The following is a 7,142-nucleotide window of genomic DNA, read 5'->3' as shown; positions in this document are numbered from 1 at the left end:
TAGTCCGCATTTTCCCTGCTACGCAAGCATCCAGCAACTTACTCTGAGTTAGCACACCCAGTGGCATCGCATGGGAAGGTTCTTTCTGGTCAGTTAATTTTTTTCATAAAAGTTTTGCTTAAACCTTGTTTTTTGTGAGTCTGTGAAATTTTGTTTCCCACTTGGGAAAAATGCTGCAGAAACTGTTGTGATGCTGAACATAGGTTACAAGGACGGCGCTATGGGAAAAACTCAAGTGTATAGTGGTATTCTTGTTTCAAAAAAGGTGAAATGTCAATCAATAACAAACCTCGTCTGGATGTCCCTTAACTTCCCGAACAGATGACAATATTGATTCAGTGAATACAGAGTTTGTTCCACTAAGTCAAGGTTTTCTATTTAGAGGTTGAAAAGTGTGAGCAAGGCCTGCTTTATGCCAGATGGGGATTGGTTTTGCCACAACAATGCACCTGCTCAAGCAAACATCGCAGTGCGCCAGTTTTGGACAAAAAAACAGTATGCCTCTCTTGCCCCATACACCTTACTCATTTGACTTTGCTCTGTCGGACTTCTTTTTGTTTCTGGGAATTGAGAGGGACATGAAAGGACGGTGACTTGACAACATAGAAGAGATATAGAAAAGAAAAAAAATCAAGGGAGGTGCTATAAGTCATCCAAACAGATGAGTTTGAAAAATGTTTCCAAGAATGGAATTGCAGATTTGAAAAATGTAATAAATGTAATGGCAAATACTTTGAAGGTGATGAGGTTATTTTGTTTAAAAAAAAAAAAAAAGAAAATTAAATACATACCTTTGGGGGGAAAAATCCGGTATTTTTTGGGTACCCCTTCGTATTTTGGATATTAGGCTCTTATCTATAGCTCCAGAGAGTTTTCTTCCAATCTGTAGATTATCTTTTTATGTTGTTGCTAAAGTCCTCGAAGGCACAAAAGTATGTAATTTATGAGGTTCCATTCTATCATAGGCACTTACCAGCAGGGTTACTCAAAGTGAACAGGTTTTAGTAGAGCTTACAGATTAAGAAGACGATGAAGGAATAGGCAGTCCATTTCAGTGGGATGAGCCACTGATGGCCTTACAGATAGCCTTGAGACACTGTCAGACACTGAAAAACTAATGATAGTCCAGTGGCTGTGAGTAGGAACAGCACCTAACAACATTATTCTAGTTTATCTTTTGGTGCTCAGGCTTTTGTTGTCTGATTATCACTACACACTAGTGAGGGCTCACGCCTCATCCTACATTTTAAAATAATTTCCATATATGGCTTTAGTTTTCACACAGGTCCTTGATGAAATCTCTAAGCCTTTTTACTATCAACAATGTCAATTTTAACAGTCATGAATGAAACATTACTCCAAATAAATGTAGCATTTCATACTCCTATCACAACTGAGTCCACCTTCTACAAACAGTCAGAGACCGCTGAAGCAAAAATAGAAAATTTTAGAAATTTTTTGAATTTTATTTTTCAGTTTAAGCAAAATTGAAATATTTTTAAAAGATAAGTATCCTCTCAATTTTACTTTGCTTCACAATGTCTTATGAAGGATAAACATTAAGAGTTTAAATATATATATATACAACTATCATTATTATGTAAAAATACATAAGTAAGGTTCAAAATAAATTAGTCTCAGACCAAATTTTCTCTTAGTGTGGTGCATGGAGTAGGGCATATTACCAGACCCTTCAACTACTAAAACTTTACCCAAAATAAGCCATCACGAACAAGATTCTAGAACCCTTTAATGACAAAAATTCTATCAAGCCGTTGCTTGCGTGAGTGCACAGACTGTGTCAGGTGGAAGCAGACCCATGATGGCCCGTGCATCTGTGGAGAACTGTGCTCCCTTGGGTTTCCGTGGCTAGTTTTGGGGAAGTAAGTGCCCCACGAGACTTTCCAATGTGGGCTCACTCAGCCATTCCAAGCACTCCTTCATAAGCTTACTCTTTCGTAGAGTGAGAGCCAATCAAAGGAAATCTAATGGACATCACTGCTAGAATACACCCGATGAATAGGAGAGAGAAAAAGTCAATTTATCACCACAAACACAAATGTTCCCAAACCCTTTCTACTGAGAGTTTACTACAAAAGTCAACCTCGGGGCCAATCCGAAACCCCATTAGAGCAAAAGAACGGAACAAACCCCTGTCCATCAAAATGTGACAATGCTACGTAGGGGCAAGGCAAAAGAGTGAAAAACGGGTAACACAACGCTATTAAGTGCCATGGAGTTGTTCTGCCTCACAGCAACCCTATGTACAACAGACACTGCCTGGTCCTGTGCTAGCCTCACGATTATTGCGATGCTTCGGTCCACTGTTGCAGCCACTGCCAATCCATCTTGTCCACTCTACTGCACACAATGGGCGCTCAATGCCTTACTACACATAGCATTACTACAACCACCTTCGTGAACGACACTTTGAGCACACATCAGTCAGGTAAATAAACTCTACTGTTTGTTTCCCAAAAACAATCTAGAACGGACATCAACCCTCAACCTTTCAGTCTCAATATCAGGAAGGTAAACCCGATGAGTCTGTAGTAGTAACCTAGTGACTAAAGCAGAGGTTAGAACAGACTAACAGAGCATGGAGAAGCTGCTTCTGTTTAATTTCAAAAGTATTCCAATTGGATACTTATCCCGGTCACTGCCTAGTTCATGCATTTCGAACCAAGGTAATACTACATACCGTAATTAGGCCAGACTGACATTTTACCATGCAGATAATCAGCTAACCCCAGCTAATGCTTTAGAGTTCTTTCAGACCCCAGCTCCTAGTTATTTACAGGCACTCAAATGTCTCTCAAGTCTAGCCAACCTACCACATCTGCTAACCACAAGGTCAGCAGTTCTAAACCAGCAGCCACACCAAAGGACAAAGATGGAGCTTTCTACTTCCATCAAGTTACAGCCCTGGAACCCCACAGGATGTAGTTCTAGCCTGTCTTACAAAGTCGCTATGAGGTAGAATCAACTGGATGACAATGAGTGAACCCCACATAACTTTTCCTTTATCTCCTCTGCACCCTTAAATTGACTCAATATAACCTCGACTCAAACCTAATGTCGCATGGTTTTCCAAGTGTATGTCGTCCAAACTAATCATCAGACCAGCAATACAAACATTACCCTACATGTGTTCCTCTAGTGCCCACCAGTCTCTCTATACCAGTTTCATCTTGCCATTGATGGAGTAAGCAAAGAGTTGGAGAATCTTTGTATCTTTATAGTAAGACTGTTCACTTCTCCTGTTTTCTCATTAACTCAATCCAAAACCAACTGTATTACTGCCTCAGACCTTGGAGATCATGAAAAGCTAATACACTCACAAACCAGTTTGACATTGTTTTTAAAAGAGCAGTGATAAACTGTAAGGAATAATACACTGTAGAGCTCAGCCTCTAGATCATGATTTATACTGTGATTTATACTGTTTCAGACCACAGAGAAAACCACCTGGAATTTTCATCTCACCTATTTTACTGGAGTAGTAAATGTCATTAGCCACATCCAAATTAAAAAAATAATTGATGTCTTCTCCTCCAGGACAAAGTGGAACACAAGGAAGCTTTCTAGCAACAAGGATAAAATAATCCTTTTTTTTTTTTTTTAAACAAATTCTACAGTTCAGCCTGGTTCCGATTGACGTGTGCCTTTCCTGATAACCACCTCTTCTGAGAAGAGCCTTTTGGCTTAGAACCAAAAAGCCTAGGGAAGCTCATTGTTAGCCATTGTAGTCAAGTCACTATGCCTGTCTGGAACTGTAGTTCCAAACTTAACCTGAATGTATTAAAGAGAATTAGGTATGAGAAAGTATAATGAAAATAACCTCTAATTTGTCTTCCCCCTTGTGTTTGTTCTCAATTTTCCAAATTACTTCCATGGAAATGAGCCAAGCAACCTTTTTAATTAAACATACCCATTTTCTCTCATAAAAAATATATTACCCATTTCATACAAAAATTTAATTTTGGTCAAAATTATTTTTTCAGCTCATCTAATTAGGAGCCATTTGCTTTTGCCATACTCCTGTAACAAATGTTAAAACTAAGTAAAGCCTAGTGACGGAGTTTTATTTATAGAGCTCGTAGAGCAATGGAAAATAGCATACCTAGGTAAAGAACTCCTTTGGAAAATAATCTGGCTATCAAACAACATTCTCTACAAGTTTGGAAAGACCTGAAAGCACACTGCCAAACATCATATCGAAGTCCAATCACTGCTGAAGTCATGAAATAAGACTATCTCCTATAGCTATTAACTCTAAAACAAGTTGCTATTATTTACTTCTAATTTGTAGAAGGAAACATAACAGGACATAGGTATACATACGGTAATGCTACTTACTATAGAACTGTGCCTAACAAAATAGCATCCACTCACCACATATTTTTAAACAATTAACAAATTATGACTCCCCCCAATATCAAGACTTACTATACACCCAACAACCTTGGCTTCAATACAAATCTTAATTATATCTTTAAAATGTTTGACTACTTAACATAAAAACCATATTCACCCTTGGATTCTCTCCATTTTGAACACCTACCATTGCTAATTTTTTATGGGATTATCCTATAAGTGGTCTCAGGATTTTTTAAAAACAATGACCTCTTGAGGTATAGTTTTATCTCTATTTAAACATTCCACCCGAATTAGGAACTTTCAGGTGGATAGAGGTTACTTTTTAATACTATATTATTCCTTAGTTTTTAATATTATTCCTTCTTATAAGCAAAGTATTCCTTAAAAAAAAAAACACCCAAGATTTTTAAAAATACCATTTAGAAACCAACACAAGTATATATACTTGCATACAAATAAAAATGGAACTTTTTGTTTTAATAGATTGTATAGAACAGTGGTTTCTCAACTTTCCTAATGCCATGACCCTTTAATACAGTTCATGTTGTGGTGACCCCCAACCATAAAATTATTTTCATTGCTACTTCATAACTGTAATTTTGCTAGTTATGAACAGGGTGACCCCCACAGGTTGAGAACCACTGGTATAGATCATTCCAAGACATGAATCCTAACTCATTCCAGAAACCTAAAAGCTGCCTTCAAATTAATTTACTTTGGAAGATTAGTGTAGTTCCAAAACAGCTGATGGAAACTAAGAACGGTATGAGGGCTGGGTGATGAGCCTGCCTTCAAAAGATTTATTCCATGGAAATCTGTATGTATTATCTAACCTTAAATATTATGTCCATATACTTTTTTAGCCCTAGGAAATAAAACCTGAACTAGCCTGAGAATATGTGATTAGCCCCACTGAACCTTAGTTTTTTAGTTTTACAAAGACATGAAAAACAATTCGCATTCACCACTCCACTTTTATCCTCTAACACATTTCCACTTCCATCTCATTGATTTCCATACCACACTGGCCTCTTCAACACAATCCTAAACTCTTTGAAAACTGGACTTATCATTCTTCATTGCTTTCATTTGCCCTCATTGGAGTAACCAAGCCTGATTATTTAACAGAATGTCAGTACTTAAATACAAAGTACTAATTTATGATGAAATTGTATGCTCTCAGAATATTAGAAGGGGCCTGAGAACATCTGTATTAATCTTAGACAAAGGCAAAAAAGAGCCACAAGATTGCTACAAGGTCACATACATAGCTCTGTGAGAAAAACAGGTTTAACCTATGGAGTCTGGGGGGGAGAGAGGAGGTCTTCCAATTACACCACTGTGTCTTTCCAACGCTTTTTACACACAGTCAAGTCTGTATTTAGAGTAAGCACTGAACCCTAAAAGTCCATGAAATGATCGTTTGTTGTACCTTGAAATTAAGAGCTGGCAATATATGCTATTTTAGAGTCTATCTTCAATCTTTTAAAACAACAAAAAGCCTTCAAATTAGGGTCCAAGAAGTAAGAAATTCAGCACACTGCTTGCTCCCCATTAAAATTCAACTCCAGTAGATGTGCCATTTCATTAACCAGTAGTGGAGTTTGCCCAGGTTTGGGATAAATTAATCTAAATTTGACTCACTTAAATTCCAATTATTCACAGCATCGTTAAGAAGCCTGTCTTGTGGATGGATATATATATATGTGTGTGTGTGTGTATATATATATATATATATATGCCTATATATATACACACACACACACACACAACTCATGGTCCCAAATTTCACATTAAACCACAAATGCTCCAGCACCACAGCCCGAGAAAATACTGACACAACTCAGTGCTGAACTAAAATGAAATGCTGCCACAATGCTGAAAAGCAAAGTTAAAATGCTTCAAAGTGAGATGAGAATTTTCTGTATACTAGAAAACTCATTTGTAAGATTTAAAAAACATATATAAAACAGCTAAGCTGCTAATAGGTCAACCTACTAAGGTGACCCGTTCCCCCAACACCCAAAGAAAACCGAAACGGAATTAGTAAAAATCAACAGTTGAGCATTAGGAAGTGGATTACAGTAACATTTCATTGGGAATATTTGGGAGTGTTCCCAATACTGTAGTTCAACCAACAGCTATTATTATTACTTAGTACCACCAACTATTGGCAGCCACAGAAATACAGGCAAGCTTTTCAACAGAGTCGGCATATAAAACTTGCCGCCCTTCCAGTTTATCATTTAAAAGATAAATGGCAAAATGCCAAGTATATGAAGCTTCAGAAGAGGGTTTCATACGACCCAAATTCAGTCAGCGTTTAAATCCCAAAGTCAGCCGGCACTTGATTTCCAACGCTGCAGCTTCTGATGTGGTGTGACTCACCAAATTCTCCACTTCTTCCAACTCTGAAGAATTAAGTTACCCGCCCCGCCCCCGCCCGCAACTACCACGACCTCTGTGGGAAAATGGGTTAAGGCGTTCTTGAAAATGCCTTTTAAGCAGGTGCCAGGGGAAGGTCGCTCGAGGGGTTCACAGACACACCGAGGGCAGTGCTGAGGCGCGGTGACCTTTAGACGGGCGCTGGGAGCTGGCCTTTGGGGGCTCTCCGGTCAACGCCGCACCCGGGACTGTACGTCCGCCTGGACACAGGGAACGCGCGGGCCCATTGCGGGGCCGCACCACCGACTCCCTTACTCCGACCTCAGCATCGTCCCGGGCCGCACACACCGGAGCGGGGCTCCCCCGGCCACCTACCC

General features: G+C 38.9%; 1 protein-coding gene across 1 annotated transcript in view; it reads right to left on the bottom strand.

Annotated features, from left to right (window-relative positions):
- The window catches only part of PPP2CA (protein phosphatase 2 catalytic subunit alpha), a 28,983-nt gene that overhangs the window by 21,245 nt on the left and 596 nt on the right, over positions 1–7,142 (bottom strand). The window lies entirely within an intron of this gene.

The sequence above is a fragment of the Echinops telfairi genome, unplaced genomic scaffold (assembly GCF_000313985.2).
Source record: "Echinops telfairi isolate 266 unplaced genomic scaffold, ASM31398v2 ScPeMD7_7469;HRSCAF=8507_1, whole genome shotgun sequence".
NCBI lineage: Eukaryota > Metazoa > Chordata > Mammalia > Afrosoricida > Tenrecidae > Echinops > Echinops telfairi.
Note: the sequence above shows the minus strand (reverse complement) of the source record. Positions and strands in the feature narration are given on the sequence as shown.